The sequence below is a fragment of the Podarcis cretensis genome, assembly GCF_951804945.1.
Source record: "Podarcis cretensis genome assembly, chromosome: 15".
Taxonomy (NCBI): domain Eukaryota; kingdom Metazoa; phylum Chordata; class Lepidosauria; order Squamata; family Lacertidae; genus Podarcis; species Podarcis cretensis.
Genome location: NC_137185.1, coordinates 44854443 through 44875287, shown reverse-complemented (window position 1 = coordinate 44875287; position 20845 = coordinate 44854443). Strand labels below are relative to the sequence as shown.

The 20845-nt window shown below is 48.8% G+C and overlaps 1 protein-coding gene and 1 long non-coding RNA gene across 4 annotated transcripts in view; one reads left to right on the top strand and one right to left on the bottom strand.

The window, feature by feature from the left end:
- Positions 1–886: 886 nt before the first annotated feature.
- LOC307204014 overlaps positions 887–20845 on the bottom strand; it is a 125951-nt gene continuing 105992 nt past the window's right edge. The window contains exons 2-3 of the long non-coding RNA XR_013833453.1: positions 3115–3166; positions 887–1405 (exon numbers count right to left, since the gene is read on the bottom strand). This is a non-coding gene — a long non-coding RNA (uncharacterized lncRNA). The remainder of the gene's footprint in view (positions 1406–3114; positions 3167–20845) is intronic.
- Positions 18033–20845, top strand: part of FGFR1 (fibroblast growth factor receptor 1) — a 112125-nt gene continuing 109312 nt past the window's right edge. For all 3 annotated transcript variants that reach the window (XM_079954981.1, XM_079954980.1, XM_079954979.1), the window contains exon 1: positions 18033–18188. The gene's annotated coding sequence lies outside the window, so the exon portion shown is untranslated. The remainder of the gene's footprint in view (positions 18189–20845) is intronic.

The following is a 20845-nucleotide window of genomic DNA, read 5'->3' as shown; positions in this document are numbered from 1 at the left end:
ACACATTATAATGCATATACAATGCATAACACATCAGTTTGTAAATTCCTTTATTAAAAAGTCCTCATGAAACTCATCGGCATTTGGGTGTGATTTCTTCTATTATACACATTTTTGCAAGCAATTTCCCCATAGAAAGCGCATTACTTGGTTGGAGAATTCAAAGAAGGGCAAATTTCAAAAGATGGCTGCATTTGCAGCTTGCATATTTTGTCAGGAACTGTGAATTATGTAGGTTGATCTTTAAATGTAAATTGAATTGAATGTATCCCTGCTCTTTAGTCATACCCTGCATTAATTAGAAGAATATGGATTTTCAGATGGTTTCAGATGGCACAGAAGGATAATAATAGGCTCACTGCCATTCAGCAGGTCAGCTGTGGGAAACCTTTGGCTCTCCAGATGTTGCTGAACTATAACTTGCATCATCCCTGGGAAGCAGAGCCAAGATGGGAATTGTAGTTCAGCTACATCTGGAGGACAAAAGGATTCCCACACCTGCAGTAGACAGTTGGCCATATTACCTATCATACAAATAATGTGGCAGTTGGTGCTCCGCTTCAAGGAAGGAAGATAAGGCTCTGGATGCTTTTCTATATCTAGAATTGAAGGTAATTTGAAAATGAGATTTGCTGCTTATGGTGTAAGCCAGGGGTCAGCAACCTTTTTCAGCTGTGGGCCGGTCCACCGTCCCTCAGACCATGTCTGGGTTGGACTATATTTTGAAAAAAATATATGAACTCATTCCTATGCCCCACAAATAACCCAGAGATGCATTTAAAATAAAAGCACACATTCTACTCATGTAAAGACACCAGGCAGGTCCCACAAATAACCCAGAGATGAATTTTAAACAAAAGGACACATTATACTCATGTAAAAACACGCTGATTCTCGGACCGTCAGTGGGCCGGATTGAGAAGGCGATTGGGCCGCATCCGGCCCACGGGCCTTAGTTTGCCTACCACTGGTGTAAGCCCTCATCTCACTTTTGTTTATATCCAAATTGGTTGTGCAGGTTTTTGTGTTGTTTCAAAACCATGCAAAAGCAAAACCTGTTTGGCCACTACCAGAAAGAAGGGAAGAAAAGGAATGAAACCTCCTCTAAACCACTTACAAGCCATTTCTTGTCTCTAAGATCTGCAGGACAAACCACAACACAAGAGATTCAAATTGTGGGAGATTGCATTCAAACAGAACTATGCATGACTGCAAGTTGGTGCATGAAGGGGTGAAGTGTTATGTATTGAAGTTCTCACCCTGGCCACCAGGAGTATCGTGTAGATAGTTTTCACTCAGGTCCACGTCAGTTATTTTAGGCGGGAAACCCTGGGTTGTTGTTGCTACAATGTTGACAGCCGGCTGCCTATAAAAGCAGGCCGGCTGAGCTGTTTGCTGTTCAGTTCTGTTCTGGCCTGTGAATAAACAAGAGCTTCTTTGGAGAAATTGCTGCATCGTCTGCTATGTCTACCCACTATTTAACATAAAGGACCACAGAGTTGTATTGCTAGATAAACTCAGCTAGGTCATGCCCCCTTTCTCCTTCTCCTTCTTCCTCCTCCTCCTCTTCCCCATCATGTAATCTACCAAGAAGAATGTGTCTGTGCTTCTTCCTAAGCACAGGCTGCATGTTTGAAACTACTTTGCTGTATTTCTTACCCAGTATTATTTTGGCTGCATTATCCTTGCTGCTGCATGGAATACTGCATGGCTGATATTTTGAACCTGTAAGTAAACTTACTGAACAGTGTGTTGTCTGCTCATTGCAAGAGGAGTAGTAAGAGGTCAGCTGCTGTGTGTAGCTGAATGGGATCTAAAGGTTTAACAATCTGCATTCCTAACACTACATTGTGCTGTTTATTTTTATGAGTTTAATACTCTGCTCATGGGGCTCTCTGTGTGCTACTCCATGTTCTGAATCCAGGCATCCAGATGATTCTCTGTTGTTCACCCATCCCTTAGACATGAGGGGGGGGTCCTCTTCTCCCTTGAAAAGTACATAGATCTGAACAAGGAAGCTGGAAGTGTGACAGCTCTGTGATGTGGCTCATATTTTACTGAATCCAGTTTTTACCCTGTAGTCTTGGAAAAGCCAAGTGTGTGTGTGCAGCCATCTTTCCCTCCTGCAATGCAGCACAAGGGAGCTCTGTGCCACCAGACCAGAGCTGTCCCTGAGCCAGCATATTGTCCTGACAGTGGCTAACCAGGTAGCTCTAAGGTAAAGGTAAAGGTACCCCTGCCCGTACGGGCCAGTCTTGACAGACTCTGGGGTTGTGCGCCCATCTCGCTCAAGAGGCCGGGGGCCAGCGCTGTCCGGAGACACTTCCGGGTCACGTGGCCAGCGTGACATCGCTGCTCTGGCGAGCCAGAGTCGCACACAGAAACGCCGTTTACCTTCCCGCTGGTAAGCGGTCCCTATTTATCTACTTGCACCCGGAGGTGCTTTCGAACTGCTAGGTTGGCAGGCGCTGGGACCGAGCAGCGGGAGCGCACCCCGCCGCAGGGATTCGAACCGCCGACCTTTCGATCGGCAAGCCCTAGGCGCTGAGGCTTTAACCCACAGCGCCACCTGCATCCCTAACCAGGTAGCTCTAGGAAGCCCCAAATCAGAGTGCAATAGCCCCCTCCTATTCCTGTTCCCCAGCAGGATGGCGTAGCCATCATGACTAGTAGCTGTTGATAATCTTATCCTCTGTTAAGGCCTAGTCTAAACCCCATTTAAAGCAGGCCAAGCAGGCAGGCAGCACTACCCCTTGCGGGGCCAAATCCCAGAGTTTAGCTATGCCCTTTGGGAAGAATTGCTTTGTCTTTTCCAAATCTACTAATCCAGTTTCTCCACACTTATGCACACCTGCTCACACCTAGCACCACATGCCAAGGGTAGGGCAGTTAGAAAGTAGCTGCAGAAAGCAGGTGTGGACTCCCTGCTCTTCAGCTGATGTGGGGGAAGCTCAGTCCCATTTAGGCAGAAACTCACTCAACTTTCCTGGGCCGGTTTTGGTAAGTCAGATGGTTATAATGCCAGAGCTGATCCAAGGAGGGTGGGGTAAATAAAGATGTGGCCCACTGTGTCAAAAAGATTCCCAACTGCTGTTATGAAACTTAAAAAGGTACCAATTGGGCTTTTAAAGTCTATAATGGATCAGCTGCTTGACCATTTTGGTTGCTGTTTTTCACTTTCTCCATCTTTTGTGGTGTCCTGAGCTGTACAGTCTTCCAAGCATAGCCACATCATAAGGTAAAGGTAAAGAGACCCCCGACCTTTAGGTCCAGTCGTGGCCGACTCTGGGGTTGTGGCGCTCATCTCGCTTTATTGGCTGAGGGAGCCGGCGTACAGCTTCCAGGTCATGTGGCCAGCAGGACTAAGCCGCTTCTGGCGAACCAAAGCAGTGCACGGAAACGCCATTTATCTTCCCGCCGGAGCAGTACCTATTTATCTACTTGCACTTTTTTTGATGTGCTTTCGAACTGCTAGGGCCACATCATAGATCTGTATAAAAAAAGCATCATGATGGAGTCTTTAATTTTTTTTTATCCCTTTCCTAATGATGCCCAGATCTGAATTAGCTTCTTTTTTTAACAGCAGCTGCTCACTGGCTCAACAGTTTTCAGTGGAGTTTGTTTACTCTGCACGTTTCAGCAATTATATCGCAAAGTGTGCCTGTGTGTGAAGAGAGAGAGAGAAAGAGAAAGGGAAGGAAAGGAAAGAAGGAAGGGATGGAAATCCCTATTATTTTGAGCTTGATATTGCAGATATCAGCTTTCTTTTTAAAAAAATAATTTTTATTGCATTTTTTTTACAGATAATAGCGTCTTCTTTCTCTACCGTTACATACTCAATCTGTTTTTCTTTCTATAAAATTCATCTATTTCTCTATATGGCTTAACTTCCCTCTACCTCTTAACAGCTTCATCTTCTCTCTTTATTTCCTTTTCTTTGTACTGTGTTCCAGTATCTTTTTTAAAAAAAAATAATAATATTTATTCGGAGTTTAAAAGTTACAAAAAGAAAAAAGAACAATACAAAATACAAAAAAAAGAGTACAACAGCAAAATAAAAATACATTCACTTAAAAAAGAAAAGAAACAGATTAAACCTTTACATAACTTTCTTCCTTTACTTATTTCCTTGACCTCCTCACACCTCCCAATTTTGTATTCTAGTTCAAATCGTTATTTCAGCAAATCCTTCCAACCTTATTTTCATTTAAGTAATTTAATTCAATATATTATAATTTAACGTCCTCTCTTTCGTCAATTTCATCAGCTCATTTTTACTTAATCCTTTATATCATTTCTACCAAAACCACCTTATTTTCTTTTTCCAACATCTTTCTAACAAACCTTAATTTTACAATATTTTTGAAGATAAACTTTAATTTTTTTCCAATCTTCTTCCACCGACTCTTCTCCTTGGTCCCAGATTCTGCCAGTCATCTCAGCCAATTCCATATAGTCCATCACTCTGGTTTCTTCTGAAAGGTATATTTAAATACCTTTTTCATTTCATTATAATTTGTCTCCCAGAAGGCCTTAATCCTTGGGCATGTCCACCAAAGGTGAAAGAATGTGCCCTCAATCTCTTTACATTTCCAACATTTATTATCGGGCAAATGGTAAATTTTTGCCAGCTTGACTGGGGTTAGGTACCACCTGTAAATCATTTTCAGTATATTCTCTCTTAAGGCATTACAAGCCGTAAACTTAATACCTGTGGTCCATAACTTTTCCCAGTCAGCCATCATGTTATATCCAAAATCTTGTGCCCATTTAATCATAACAGATTTAACCGTTTCATCTTGTGTATTCCCAGTATCCAGTACCTTCAACCTTTTCTTTGTATAGGATATCTCCTCCAATTAACTTTTATTTTGTGAGTTAGGCACACCCAAGTTTGGATTTGGGAACCATGTTTACTAAAGTAATTTTTAAAACAATCCTATTCATTTTTCACCCTTGAACTCGGGTGATTTCTTATTGCTTCTGTCATTTTGGTTAGTTCAACATATTCGCATAATTTCTTTTGCCACACTACCTTAATTGGGATCTGGTCTCCTTTCCAATACTTGGCAATTAATACTTGAGTCACGGTTGTTGCATAAATACACTTTTCTTTATTCTAGGGATGTTTATTGTCATAATGCCCAGTAAAAAAGCCTCTGGACTTTTATTAGATGTTTCTCTGAGCATTTTCTTTGGTTCTTCATTGACCATGTCCCAGATTTTTTTAAATTTTGGGACAGGTCCACCACATGCGAAATAGTGTTCCTTCCCCCTGCTTACATCTCCAACATGTGCTCTTATTATTTTTAGATATTTTAGCCAATTTAGATGGGGTCAAGTACCACCTGTAAATCATTTTCATAAAGTTTTCCTTTATCAAATAACACGCTGTGAATTTTAGGTCTGTTTTCCACAATTTTCCGTCTTTCAGTAAGATAGGAAATCTGAAATCTTGTGCCCATTTAACCATAACATCCTTCACTTCATGTTTTTCTTTTTTACCGTGAAGGCTTCCGGGGTGATAGCTACCATGGTGTCTTTGGTTCTAATAACTTTTTGTGTTTTTCCCAGACTGTGTATAAAGATTTTCCAATTATGTGGTTAAGGAAGCCTCTATTCGGGATAAGGATAACTGTGACTTTAAGAATGAATGGGAACCTTTCACAAAGTATTTGAAGACGCAACAAAGCGAACTGGACTCCTTGGCAGGTTTTGAATAAACATTTTTTACTGATAATAATTAGCTAAACAGTTGGAGGATCTATACAACTCTGTAACATGCAGAAAACAGCATTATTGGAGAAATCAAAGACTGGAACTGAGGGAAGTCGGGGGGTGGGGGGGATGGGTTTTATGGGGGGAAGAAAAATGGGGGGAAATAAGGATATGTTTCTGGAAAATATGTTTTGTTATAACTTTGAATAAAAAAAATTTAAAAGAAAAAAAGAAAAAAGAAAAAGCCCTCATGAACATTCAAAAAAAGAAAAAAGAGAAAAGGAAGCCTCTATGCACCTTCACTTTGTTGTAACCCAGATACCTGTGCCAGCCAAATCTGTTATCCTTCTCCTCTATATCCAATATGCTTGTTTTCCAAAGTCATCCAATCCTTTATCCAGCAAAGACAAGCTGCCTTGTAATATAGTTTAAGGTCTGGCAAAGCGAAGCCCCCTCTATCCTTTATCTTGGTCAGTAATTTGTACTTAATTCTGGGGTTTTTGCCGTGCCGTATAAACTTTGCTAGTTCTTTCCGCCACTCTTTGAAACAGCTTGTCCCACTTATTATTGGTATCATTTGTAATAGGAATAACATTTTTGGTGACACGGACATCTTGCTAGTCGAAATTCTGCCGCACAGTGATAGATTTACTCCCCTCCCCCCTCCAATTTTTAGGTCTCTGTTAATCTCCCTCCATACTTTACTGTAATTATCAACAAATAAATTTTTGTTTTGGGCAGAGATCAAAATTCCCAGATACTTGATTTTTTTTGTTATCAATAGACCTGTCTTATTTTGTACAGTGGTACTTCGGGTTAAGTACTTAATTTGTTCCGGATGTCCGTTCTTAACCTAAAACTGTTCTTAACCTGAAGCACCACTTTAGCTAATGGGGCCTCCCGCTGCCTCCGCGCCGCCGGAGCACGATTTCTGTTCTCACCCTGAAGCAAAGTTCTTAACCCGAGGTAATATTTCTGGGTTAGCGGAGTCTGTAACCTGAAGCGTATGTAACCTGAAGCGTATGTAACCCGAGGTACCACTGCAACTCCTGTTTTTCATGATCTTCCAAATTTTTCACTAAGCTTTTTTTATTTTTTATTTAATTCAAATCGGATATCTGGCCAAATTCGTGCATTCTTTCCATTGTTTTCAATGTACTTTCTATGGGGTTTTCTGTTGTTATAATTAGATCATCTGCAAAGGCCTTTAATTTGTATGCTCTGCTTTACAATGTGATCCCTTTTATTCCGGGATCAGATCTTATGGCAGTTGTTAATGTCTCCAAAACTATGATAAATAATACGGGTGACAAGGAGTATCCTTGTCTAGTGCCTTTTGAAATTGTAAAAATCTCTGATAGGTCATTGTTGATTATCAATTTGGCATTTTGATTTCTATATATTGCTTTTATCCCACGTCCAAATGTTTCTCCTTTCTATATATTGCTTTTATCCCACGTCCAAATGTTTCTCCTAAATCCAAAAATTGTATTGTTTTTTTCCCATAAATTTCCCAGAAACATGATCAAATGCTTTTTCCGCGTCAACTTACCGTATATTAGCGCAGCTTTCTTATCGGGTCTCATATCTAAATACTCCAGGATGTCAATTACTGTTCTCATGTTGTTTTGCATTTGTCTTCCAGGCAAGAATCCCACTTGGTCCTCATTTATAATTCTATTCAAAATTTTCTTTAATCTGTTTGCCAATACCTTCGTGAATAACTTATAATCAATGTTCAACAATGAAATTGGTCTATAGTTTTTGGTTTCTGTCAATTCTGTCCCTTGTTTGGGAATTAATGTTATTAGAGCTTCTTGCCAGGATTCTTGCAAATACCAGCTTTCTACAGAGGAGGAGGCAATTTGCAATGTCTCCCAAGAACTGACTTCTTTTTTAACTTCTGCCTATTTGCTTCAAAGTTCTCCTTTCCCTTCTGATTATTTATTGAATTCTGTCAAGCTGTATCCAATTTCTAAAAGGGTTGAAAAACTGCTGCTGAGGGGCAATCAGCAAAGAAAGGCACAAGTTGGCAAGGAAGCACACATGTTAACAGTTCTGGCACTTGTTGGCATGTTGCGTCTTTTGGTTTGGGTTTGTGCAAAGCACCTGGGCCACCTGCCTACAGGGAGAAGCTGCTGTGGTCCTCCAAGTCAATGCAGGTTTATTTATCATCATGCAAGTTTCTTCTTGTCTTGCACAACTTTGATTATTCGAGTAGTTCAGAAACCCCAACAGACACCCAAACACTGCTTCCCATCTGTCGACAGATGTGGTCTGTCATGAACTTCCTGCCCCTCTTCTAAAAGATCTACACTGCATTCTTTGCAGGACCAACTCAGGACTGTAGGAAGTTGCTTTCTACTGAGTCACACCAATGGTCCACTCAGCTCGTTCTTGCCTACACTGACTGGTAGCAGCTCTCTGGGGTTTCAGACAGGAAGTCCCTCTCAGCCCTACCTGGAGATGTCAGGGATTGAACCCAGAGCCTGCTGAAGGCAAAGTAGATGCTCTACCACTGAGAACAGTCATACCTTGGAAGTCAAACAGAATCCTTTCTGGAAATCCGTTCGACTTCCAAAACTTTCAGAAACCAAAGCATGGCTTCTGATTGGCTGCGTGAAGCTCCTGCAGATGTCAGAGGTTCGGCTTCCAAAAATAGTTCGCAAACTGGAATAGTCACTTTGCAGCGTTTGGGAGCCAAAACGTTCAAAAACTAAGCTGTTGAAAAACCAAGGTACGACTGTATATAGCCAGCCCCTATAAGACTTGGGCCCAGAGTCTTCTAGGGAGCTTTTCCTTCTGCATGTGTTTATTTATTGAAAACATTTCCCATTTTTCAGTCTGGGGGAGGGGGTCCCCAGGGGGGTTACATGAAATATTTGGAACAAATAACATTTTATTATTTGGAAATGTTCCACAATCTCTGGTCAATCTTCCTGTAGCCCTTTAGACGGAGACATGCAACAACATGTGAGCGTCATATCTACTCCATATAATTTGCAAGACAATATTGGTTTGTGTGTTTCCCTTCTCTCTTACTCCTTATTTTATTCTTTTCATTTAAAAAGGTTTATTAGTCCTTGAGGACTGGTAGCCTGAGTGGTGATGGTAGGCTCATGAGGAGGGCAGTGGGAAGTAAACTGCCACCCTAAACGATGCTAAAATCTGCTGCCAGTCCCAGCAGCTTCAAGGGATCTCACATGGGGACTTTCCCTTCAGAAGCGGCAGCGTAGTGGCTGTTGCCAGCACCCAGTGGAGGGAGGGGTGCTCACCAGCCCAGCCCAGCCCTCACCACTGACACCACTGGAGTGACCCCATCCCCACAGGAGCAAAGCCGGGCAGCGCTGAGCCGCCTGCGCGGGAGGAGCTGGCTGACACAGCCTTTGGCAGGCAGAGAGGAACACTGCGTCAGGTGTCTGGTTCACACCCCCTCAAAAATTGTGCACCTGGGGCCATGGGCCCTTGGCACTCCCCACACCTAGCTCTTGGGGTATCCGTCCCCTTTGCACAACCAAATTTCACATGGATTCTTCAACAATGCTGGCACAGCCATTTCATCAAGGGAGAAGAGGGAAGCAGAGAGATTTAATTCGCTCTGCTGAGAAACCTGCTGCCACCTAGCACAGATTATTCCATGAGGACACCTGACCAGTTTCCACCCTGGTTGGTTGTTATAAGATCAATAACTGTAGTTCTGAGCTTGCTTTACCTCTCTCCTCCCTTCCCAACCCCTTTTCCCCTTTTTAGTGTGTCCCCTTCCGTACAGCAGGCTAGAGGGTAGTGTTGAATAGTGGGTAGACATGACAGACGACACAGCGATTTCTCCAAGCAGCTCTTTATTTTGTAAGCTGGAATAGAAACTGAACAGCAAACAGCTCAGCCGGCCTGCTTTTATAGGCAGCTGGCTGTCAAACATTGTAGCAAGAACAACCCAGGGTTTCCCGCCTAAAATAACTGACGTGGACCTGAGTGAAAACTACATACACAATACTCCTGGTGGCCTGAGTGAGAACTTCAATACATAACACCCCTCCCCACCGAGATAAGGCGTTAGTTACAATCGTAATGGTTTCCTTATATACAGCACTACACGTAATGGTTCAATTAGGCACAAAGCATATCGGTTACATTTCACATTACTTCCATTAGACCAACAGTGTTACATGTCCAACAACATAGTCCTTTAAATACGGTCTACTGGCCTTGTGGATTTCCTGGGCGGAGAGTTCAACAGCTTCTGAGGCCATGGCCTCCTCAGTGGCTTTCTGCAGCGTGAGGTCTGGCATGGCGAGGAGATGCCGTTGCAGACGGATGTCCCGGACCCCACAGATGATTTGATCCATCAGGGCATCATCTAAGTCTCGGAACTCGCAGTGCATTGCAGCCTGTCAGAGGGTGGTGGTGTAGTTGTTGATTGACTCCCCCTCTGCCTGGTTCCAGTGGCAGAACGCATGGCGGGCAGCAATCTTGGACGGCTTTGGTGCGTAGTGGTTGCGGAGCTTCTCTTGAATCGTGTCTCAAGGTGCTGCCTGGACTGCTAGAGGCGCAACCAATGCTCGGGCCGTCGCGAACACTTCGGGGCCACAAAGGCTGAGGAGAGGCCCCGCTTCTGCTCTACAGACCCTCTTGTCAGCTCATTTGCTTGGAGGTAGCAGTCAAACCGAGCGAGGTAGGAGTCCCAGGATTCAGAGGCTGGGGCAAACGGCGGTAGAGGCACGAGTGAAGCCATGGTTCCGATGCCGACGTGGAGGCGATGGATGGTACACTGTGCTCTAGCCAGACGGTCAGCTCTGAATTGGTTCTGCTCCGTGATTTCGCTCAGTGCTCCAGCTCCGCGATCCAGCCCATCTTCAATACATAACAGGCAGGAACTGCTTGGGGGTTTAGTTTGGTTTTGTGATGTGTAAGCCACTCTGGGAGCCTTTGGGGTTGAAGAGCAAATGCTTTAAATCACCAGCTCCACTGTCTTGGCTGTTGGCGCATCCTGAACGCCTTCCCTGGCATTTACAAACTTCCCTCATCCTCTGCTGCCCCCCCCCCCTTGGGGAAAAAAGGCTTGAAAGCAGCATTCTATTGCAGCCAATAGAATTGGCTCCCTGGTGTGTGCTTGGTTGTGGTGTATTTGTGCTGCACACAACAGTTTCTGCAGTTTGCCAATGTGTCCAGGGCTCCAGAAAGTTTGGTGACCCCTGCTGTGAATGAATGAAAGAATGAATGAATATGCAGCCTGGCTTCATGCTAAAAGGCTTGATGACTTGGGTCGGGTTTTATACAGCCAGCTTTTCTGATTTATGCCTGAATATTGATTTTTCTTTTAATGGAAGAAAAAGAAATAGTGTGCCAAATAAAAACTGCAGTATTGGCTCAGCAAACACTCTAGACCTTTCCTCCCCACCCCACTCCACCTCAGCACGGGCCTAGGATGCAGTAAAAAATGGTGCCGGTCAGGGTTTTATCTGGCAAGGAATTCCTAACTGGGAACCATTTACTCTTGAGAAAGAGTAGGAAATGGTGTCTGTCTTTTTCTTATTGTGTTTTTAACAGCCACACAACCTGCAGACATTGAACAAATCTTGTTTACCTAGCAAAGAAATGCCCTTATCCAACTCTATTCTGCACCACCACCCTCAGAAGGGAGAGACTTGCTGCACTGAAATTTCATGCAGGGTGCCACCTGATGCAGGCACACACCCAAGAGCAGGTCTAACCAACTCAGTGGACCTTGTGAGTAAACATGCAAAGGACCAGGCTGAAGAGGTCACTCATCACTGTGGCAGCAGGGGGTCAATGCAGAGCACATGCTTTGTATGCAGAAGGTCCCAGGCTCAATCTCTGGCCTCTCCAGGCAGGGAAGAGGAAGACCAGGACATTGGCAAGATACTGCCAGTCAGTGGCTTTGACTGCGCATGCTGCCACACGCCCTTGTACAAACCACCAGCAGGGTTCCCCTAGGCTTAGTCCTGGAGCCTGTCCTTGCTAGAGTTTAAGGCAACCATCATGTGCAGAGTTCCTTGGCCCCTGACCAGCTTCCATACACCTAGCCTTAAGGGAAGATATTTCTATAGTAGGTTGTAAACTGCTTGAGCTCAAGAGAAGCAGAGCAGAAATGTCACTCTGCGTAACACACGTACAGAAATAGCAGCAATTCTAGGCAGCCGTGAGCTTTGTTCAGCACCTGCCAAGGTAGAAACTCTTGCCAACTTCCTCAGATCTTTTCCCCAGGTGTAAGACTTGATCCTGAGCCTACTGGCTTGGAAATAAGTCTCGAGGAATTAAATGATATTTACTCATATACTTATTATGGAGTATAATTGAACACAGTAAGGCTTACATCTGAAGAAGCAAGTGTCAGACAGGGAAGGGCCATAGCTTAGTGGTGGAGCACCCGCCTTGAAAGCCAAAGGTCCCAGATTCAACCCCCGCATCTCCAGGTGGGGCTGGGAGAGACCCCTGCCTGAAACCCAGAAGAGCTACTGCTAGTCAGGGCAGAGAAGCCATTTCAGTGTAAGCCAGTGCCCACCACTCCTTTGACTGCCTGCCAGTTTAGTACAGACATGCAGTGTTAAGTTGTGGGTGAACATATCGGACGACACAGCGATTCTTCAAACAGCTCTTGTTTATTCACAGGCCAGAACAGAACTGAACAGCAAACAGCTCAGCCGGCCTGCTTTTATAGGCAGCCGGCTGTCAACATTGTAGCAACCACAACCCAGGGTTTCCCGCCTAAAGTAACTGACATGGACCTGAGTGAAAACTATCTACACGATACTCCTGGTGGGCAGGGTGAGAACTTCAATACATAAGACCCCTCCCCACCGAGATAAGGCATTAGTTACAATCATAGTGGTTCGATTACATACAGCAATACCCTTACTGGTTTCAGTAAGGCACATAAGCATATTAATTGACCCTGTTCACCATTCAGCTTTACATGTGCAGTTTGTCCAGTGAACATAGTCTTTTAAATATGCTGGGCACCAAAGATCACCACAGCCAATCACAAACAAACAATCACACCCTAGGCCAATCCCAACCTCTCTCACCACCAAAAGAACACAAGTGAACAACACAAGCACGCTGACACCAAACTACATACATTAAGCATAATAGAAACACCGCTACCCCACCCCACCCCCATCCATCTCCCCTCCTTCCACCCTCCTTTCTTCTTCTTTTTTTCTTTTCTTTTTTCTTCTCCCCCTAATGCCTCAACAAATGAAATGGATTTGTAAAAATGTTACACGGGGAAAAAAAAAATACGAGGCATTACACTTACACTGTAAAACAAGAAAACCCTTAATAAAATATATTTTAAAAAAAATAAAAATATGCTGGGCACTTGAAAACCCTGCTGGATTGCCGAGGGCCCGTACCAGAGTCCAGGTGGCCACTCAATTCTGTCTGCGACTGTGGTGCGACCAAATGTGGCATTGAGCCCAAGTTCCCTGGCTCCGCTTCTGTCAAAGGAACTGCTGCGAGTGGACTCAGCGGACGGTCAGGCACGACGATGGTCACCGAAATGGCTCAGCTTGACTCCATGCCCTCAGTTTGTGAGGAAGATGTAGGTGGAGCCTCGCCTTCCATTAATGACTGCTCCGGAGCTGGGGCCACAATTGGGGGCACAACGGTAGTGTCCAAATCCCCAGCCCTGGACCTTAGCTGGTCTATGTGCCGGCGCCAGAAGTGTCCGTTCTCGAGTGACACCTGGTACGAACGGGGCCCTGTGACTCCCACTACCATGGCTGGCACCCAAGGAATGTCCCCCACAAAGTTCTGGGCAAAACCTGATTCCCCCGGAATAAAGGACCGTGGCATGTTAGTACAGCCCGGGGGCTCGGCCACACCAAAGTCTGGGTGTAGCCAGTCAAGCCAGTCAGGGCTCCACCCTGTGGCTGCATGAGAGGTGATGTGCTGCACGAGCAAGTATTCAGTGACCCGCTTGTGCCAGTCCCTCTGTTCCAGGCACACCAGTGCCTCTTTTGCTGAGCGCACCATTCTTTCTGCCTGCCCGTTGCTGGCCGGGTGAAATGGTGCCGTTAGGGCATGGCGGATGCCCAGCCCCAAGAGGTACCTTTCTAAGGTGCCCGATGTGAACTGAGGTCCGTTGTCTGAGACGAGGACATCAGGACACCTATGAGTTGCAAACAGGCCCCGCAGCACCCAGATGATGGCTTCAGTATTGGTGGAGGGCATCAGGGCCACCTCCAGCCATTTGGAATGGGTGTCCACCACTACCATAAAGGTCCAGCCATGAAAGGGGCCCGCAAGATCGATGTGTACCCTCAACCAGGGTGCCTTGGGCATCTCCCAGGTGTTACCCTTAGCTGCCGGCGGTGCAGGTCTCGACTCTTGGCATGCTTGACAGGAGGCAACCCACGAAGTGATGGCATCGTCCATGTTAGGCCACCAGACATAACACCGAGCCAACACCTTCATTTTTACAATCCCTGAGTGGCCGATGTGCAGAGCCTCGAGGACGTGTTGGCGGAGTCTTTGGGGAACCATTACTCGGTCTCCCCACAGTAGGCAGCTGTGATGAGCTGAGAGCTCATGCTGTCTGGTTGCAAACGGCTGGAATTCTGGTGCGAAAGACCCTTCCAGCCACCCCCTCCACACCCAGTTGAGTACTCATTTGATGGTGCGGTCCTGGGCAGATGCGGAGGCTACATAGGCAGCCGATACTGGCACTGCTGGGAGGTCCTCAATTAGGAGGAGTGATGAAGCAGGAGGCAGGTCTTCCACAAGCGCTGGAAGAGGGCAACGACTGAGAGCGTCGGCATGGCCCATCGATGTTCCAGGGCAATGGACGAGCTGGTAGCTGTAAGCTGCCAGAAAGACAGTCCATCACAGCATGCGTGGTGAGAGGACTGGTGGAGTTGGTCGATCACCAGGGAGGAGGCCCAGGAGCAGCTTGTGGTCAGTAATGAGATCGAAGGTTCTCCCATAGAGGTATTTGTGGAACCTCTTTACTCCAGCCACAAGTGCCAGTGCCTCCTTGTCGAGCTGGCTGTAATTCCATTCAGCTGGAGACAGCGTCCAGGAGAAATAGGCAGGCGGTGCTTCCCTACCATCTGGAAACCGGTGACTGAGGACGGCGCCGATGCCAAAGGGCGAGGTGTCACAGGCGAGGACAAGCGGCCTGGCTTCACTGGACTGTACCAGCACACTGTCTGATGAGAGGAGGGCTTTGACTGCGCTGAAAGCCGCCATTTCCCGATGACCCCAGGACCACGGTACCTATGTGCTGAGGAGGCGGTGTAGAGGCTCGGCTAGTGTTGCTTTGTGGTGCAGGAAAATGTTGTAGAAGTTCAGCAGCCCCAGGAACACCTGCAACTCCACCTTGCTTTTTGGAATCGGGGCCTGCTGAATGGCCCGGATCTTGGATGCCATCAGGTGAAGACCGGAGGCGTCGATAAGGTAGCCCAGCTGTGGAACGGCGATCTGGCACCTTTCTTTTTTCACCTTGAGCCCGGCCTCCTGGAAACCTGGTCAGCGGATGCGCTCGAACAGCTGCTGATTTGAGTCTGCGGATACCAAGACGTCATCAAAATATGGCACCATGCCCAGAAGCCCCTGCAGGAGACGCTCCATGAGGCTTTGAAAGATGCCAGGAGCCACACTCACTCCGAACTGAAAACAGCGGCACCGGAACGCCCCTCGGTGGGTGATGATCGTCTCAGCTTCAGCAGTGGAGTCATCGACAGGCAGTTGTTAATAGGCTTGGGCAAGGCCAGTTTAGTAAAGACCTTACCCTCACCCAGGGAATGCAGCAGGTGGTGGACAACAGGAACTGGGTAAGCGTGCTGCTGAAGTGCCTTGTTGATCGTGCACTTGTAGTCGGCACAGATTCGTACCGACCCGTCTTGCTTGACGGGTGTGACGATGGGGGTTTCCCACTTGGCGTGGTCAACCAGCTCCAAAACTCCTTGGGTGATCAGCTTATCAAGTTCGTCCACCTTAGCCTTGAGAGCAAACGGGACCCGGCATGGCTTTAGTTTGATGGGGGCAACTTGTGGAACTAGGCTGAAGGAGATGGGCGTGCCTGTATATCGACCCAAAGTGCCTCACCTCACCAAAGTCTTTGATTAGGCCATCAACCTCTGCGTCGGAGATGCAGTTGATGCTGGTGACTTCCAGGCCAAGGGCATCAAACCAGTCTAGCCCTAGGAGGCTAGGCTGCTGGCCTTCAACCACCACCAGTTGGAGCAGGCCTGAAAAATTCTTGAAAGCGACCCGGAACGGGCCAACACCTACCACAGGGATGTCGTTTCCCTGGTAGTCTCTCAAATGTATGTGGTTTGGGCCAAGTTGCCTCTTGGACAGCTTGGGCATGAGTCTTTTGATGGTGCTCCAGGATATGATGGACAAGGCAGATCTCCATGTCCTTCGATGAGCACGGTGACGTGTAGTTTGTGATGCATAGGCGAGTCAGTTTGGCCAATCATGGTTCCGGATGGGCAATGGCAGTTGGTGAGGGCGAAACAGCTTCCCTTGGCGGACCGGGGGGAAGACTTGGACTTGCGAGATGGCGAAGGGGGGGGTGTTGGACGGAGCCGATCGACAGACCTTAGCGATGTGGCCCCTCCTGGAGCATCGCTGACAGATGGCGTCTCTGAACCGACACTTGGCATGAGAATGGTTGCCTCCACAGCTGGCACATTCTGACTGGCCTGTGGACTTCTGTTTGAATTTCCCTTGCTCCCGCTTTGTCTGGTGCACGTCATCGTCTTCACTGGAGGATGCCTCAACACTGCTGGCCTCTTCGTGATGCAGTGGAACTGGCTTCCTAGCAAGGCTGCTGGCCTTGTGGATCTCCTGGGCGGAGTGTTCAGCAGCTTCCGAGGCCACGGCCCCCTCAATGGCTTTCTGCAGTGTGAGGTTTGGCTTGGCAAGGAGACGCTGTTGCAGACGGATGTCCTGGACCCCACAGACGATTTGATCCATCAGGGCATTGTCTAAGTCTCGGAACTCACAGTGCATTGCAGCCTGTCGGAGGGCGGCGGTGTAGTTGTTGATTGACTCCCCCTCTGCCTGGTTCCGGTGGTAGAACACATGGCGGGCAGCAATCTTGGACGGCTTTGGCGCGTAGTGGTTGCGGAGCTTCTCTTGGATCGTGTCCCACGGCTCTGCCTCGAACACCTCAAGCCCCCCGAGACTGAGGAATAGGCCCCGCTTCCGCTCCTTTGATACTTCTGTCAGCTTGTTAGCTTGGAGGTAGCAGTCAAACTGAGCGAGGTAGGAGTCCCATGATTCAGAGGCTGGGGCAAACGGCAGTAGAGGCACAAGTGAAGCCATGGTTCGATGCATGGAACACCGTGCTCTAGCCAGAATGGTCAGCTCTGAATTGGTTCTGTTCAGTGATTTTGCTCAGTGATTCAGCTCAGTTCAGAGGGTGGCCGCATCTGGCTGTGCTCTGATGTCCATCAATCCCACCTTTGTCACCAGGGTTAAGTTGTGGGTGAACATAGCAGACGACACAGCGATTCTTCAAAGCAGCTCTTTACTTGCAAGCTGGACAGAACTGAACAGCAAACAGCTCAGCCGGCCTGCTTTTATAGGCAGCCGGCTGTCAACATTGTAGCAACTACAACCCAGTGTTTCCCGCCTAAATTAACTGATGTGGACCTGAGTGAAAACTATATACAGGATACTCCTGGTGGGCAGGGTGAGAACTTCAATACATAACCTGCAGCCTGATCCTAGACACGCTGTCTTGGAAATGAGATTGTTCCAAGCAAGTATGGCCAGGACTTCAGCCTTATGAGCTGCAATTTTACTTACCTCTTGCATTTATAACCCATCTTAGAGGGAGCTCTCCTGCTCCTTTTGTCCTCTCGGCTGGGCTGAGAGCGACTGGCCCAAGGGGCGCTTGAGGGCGCGGGAGCCTCGCTCTCCTGCTTCTCCGTCCCAGCTCTAGACCGAGCGGTCTTTGTGGGGAGGGCGGGAGATCGGAAGGCGGCTTCCCTTCCTTCGGGGTCCCTGCTCTCCTGCCCCAAGTCCAGCCCAGAGGGAACAGGGACGCTTCGCAGTCGGACCTGCGCCGATTGGGGGGCTTCGAGGGGACGGACGCGCCTCTCCTCGCTACTCAGCGGTAAGTCCTCCTGGAGTCCGCGGGGCTTACTCCCCGGTAAGTGGGGGGAGCCTCGCGGCCAGACGTGGGGCTGGGCTCCGAGCGGCAGAGGCGGCGGCGCCGGAGGGGCGGAGCGGGGGCGGGACGAGGCTCCCTCGCGGCTCCGGCGCGGCGCTGCGGGAGCCACTCTCCGCCTGGGCTCCGGCTGCCTCAGCGAGAAGCCGCCGCCGCCGCTGCCAGCTCGTGGCCCGCCGGGAGGAGGCAGCCCTTGGCCCGCCAGCCGGGACGGCCAGGCCAGTCGAGGAGAGCCGCCCGGCCGCCCATTGTTTCCCGGGGCCCGCGCGGCCCTGCCGGGCTCCCGCTCCGCCGCCCGGCCCAGGAGGGACCCAGCCCTGCGGTAAGTCGCTCCAACGCGGCGGCGGCGGCGGCAGAAACTTTTCCCGGCCAACTTGGCGCTGGGCCGCCGGGGCCTCCCGGAGACGCGGATCCCGGCGCGGGCGGCGAGGGGCCGCGGCGGGGCTCGGCCAGAAGCTGGCCAACTTCCCGCGGCTGAAGCGGGTCCGCCATCGCCCCCGGCGTCGGGCTCCCGGCGGTGCAGCGCGGGCGGCGGGGGGGGGGGGGCGGGATGGGAGGAAGGGGGCGGCGGGGGCGGGGGCGGGGGCGGGGGCGCGTCGGGGCCCCGCGAGGCGACTCGCCGCCGTCGGGGGAGCGGAGCAGGCTTGGCCGCCTGGCCGCCGCTGTGGACTGAGCTGCGAGCTGCGCGGCCGCATCCTGCTGGCTGGGAATCGCCGCTGGCGGCGGATCCGCGCCCGACGGGGCCGGGGAGGCAAGGGCGCTCTTGGCACGCTCAGTCGACCTGCGTTCAGAGGCTAAGCTGGTTCTGGGGATCGACTTGGTACGTTTTGGTCTTTAGGCAAACCCCTTTATGGGCGACCTGGGAATCCGGGCGCCCGCCCGCCGAAGCCTTTGCTTTAACCCCGGAATCCCGACCCCTCGCGAAAGCGAAGTCGGCCTGAGGAGCTGCCTTGGCTCGCGGTCTCAGCTTGAATTGCCGGCCTTCTCTCTCCGCTCTCCGAATGAAGATCTTGAGGGCAGAGAGTGTTCTCTCTCTTGCCGAGCATCAGGCAGCAGCGGATGGGTAGTTGCGGCTGAGTGGTAGTTATTCTGAAATAACTCCTGTCTGCGCCAGAGCAAGGTGTGATCTTTCTGTGGCTTGTGCTTGGGTTGCCTAAGGCAAAGGATCAGCAGCAGGTGGGGGCCCCAGCACCACCCCCTCCCACATCCTGGGAATATCAGCTGCCCTCCCAGGCGCCAAACTGGAGAGCTGCAGGGTCTGTGGAATTGGGACCTGGGGGCAGACCCTGAGGACTCTGCCCATCCTCCTGGGAAGCCAGGAGCTGAGCTTGCTTGTCCCTGTTGCTCAATGTGACTGTTGGTGCACCTTTTACACAGACCTAAGAAATGCTGTAAGCTGCTCTGAAAGGTTGGGACAAAGGGTGAGGTGTGTGAGCCAGCAGGCATCCAGAATCCCTCTGAGATGCCTGGGGTCCTGGAAAAAAACCAACCCCACACCCCGTCCTTTCCCTTATGAAGGCTGGTTCTCCCCTTGCTATTTTGCACCCTGCTTGGCTTGAAGGGGAGGGAAGACTGCTCTTGAGAGCCTCCTGGCATCTTAAAGACTAAGAGATTTACTTGTGCTGTGATCTTTTGTGGACTCCAGAGCTGCCTCCATTAGCTGCATGAGGCCTTCTCCTCCATTGGCAGCAGTGGGCTCCGGGGTGGGGGGAGCCCAAAGCCCCTAAATGTAGGAGCTACAGTAAGTCTGTGACATTTCTGTGCAATCCCCAAATGTGTTCAAGGAAAGTGCAGGGTCACCTCTTCTTATCTTGTGCACAGGTTTGGCTCTCATCCCAGGAGCTTAAGTTACAGTAAATCTGCTGAGGTACTGCTGGACTCTTAGCTGCCTGCGAGAGACTCAGCGCTAAGATTCCTATGGAATTTGTTGACACAAACAGACTGAAGAGTGCCTGCTTTGGAGAGCTGACGAAACCGTATGTTGTGCAAATGAAAGCACATCTAGTCAAAAGTAAATCCTACTTAGTTCAGTGGGGCTTACTCTCTAGTTACAGGGCTGGGGAACCTTGGTCCCAAGCCAGATGTGGCCCTCCAGGTCTCTGTTTGGCCCTTACAATTCTTCCCAGGTCACATGCCTCCTCCAGCCATATTCCACACCCTCCTTGAATGTTTTCCCCAGGCTAGAATGTGTCCTTGACCTCTGGTGGGTGCATAGAAACTTGGCTAGCCTACAAAGTTAGATTTTTCTTCCCGTTTTTGCCTCTGACTCTGCCCACCACTGCCATGTGGCCCCTAGAAGGCTGACCAGGAGTGAATGTGGCCCTGCAGCTGTAAAAGATTCTCTTCCCTTGCTTTCCTAGCATGTCCAGGAATTCAGCTGCAAGCTGACTTCCACTGCTATGGAAAGCAAAAAAGATGAGCCTTCAGAGCACATCCTGGGACAGCCATAGTGCAATATAACAACTATGATTGTTCTTCTTTGAACGTTTATTTCTTGCCAACTGTGTGTTATGAGCTGGCCAGAATGTTGATACAATGGAATTCATGCCCAGAAGGACTTAAGAGATGGCAAGTGCCTAGCAACTGAGAGGCAGCAGGGTAAAGCCTTTTGGGACCCTGGCACACATTTGCAAAACTGAGCAACTGCTGAAACAGCCCACCACCGTCTGTTTTATTGGCTACAATGAATGCTGCTTTTAAGGGTGACCTTGTGGGTGCACCTCCACCTGCAGGTGACTCATAGGCAACCCCTAAGACAAGTTTGTTTTGTGGAATGCTCTCCAGAGGTTGGCCTGGCACCTTCGTTATATATTTTAGGTGCCAGGCAAAAATGTTCCTCTTCAACCAGGCCTATCCTACAACTTTTCAAAGGTGGGCTTTTTGTTTTGGTTTAATTATTCACTTGTGTTTTATGTTGCATTTTATTCTTTGAACCAGCCGCGGATCTCTTGATGAAGGGCAGTATAGAAATGTAATAAT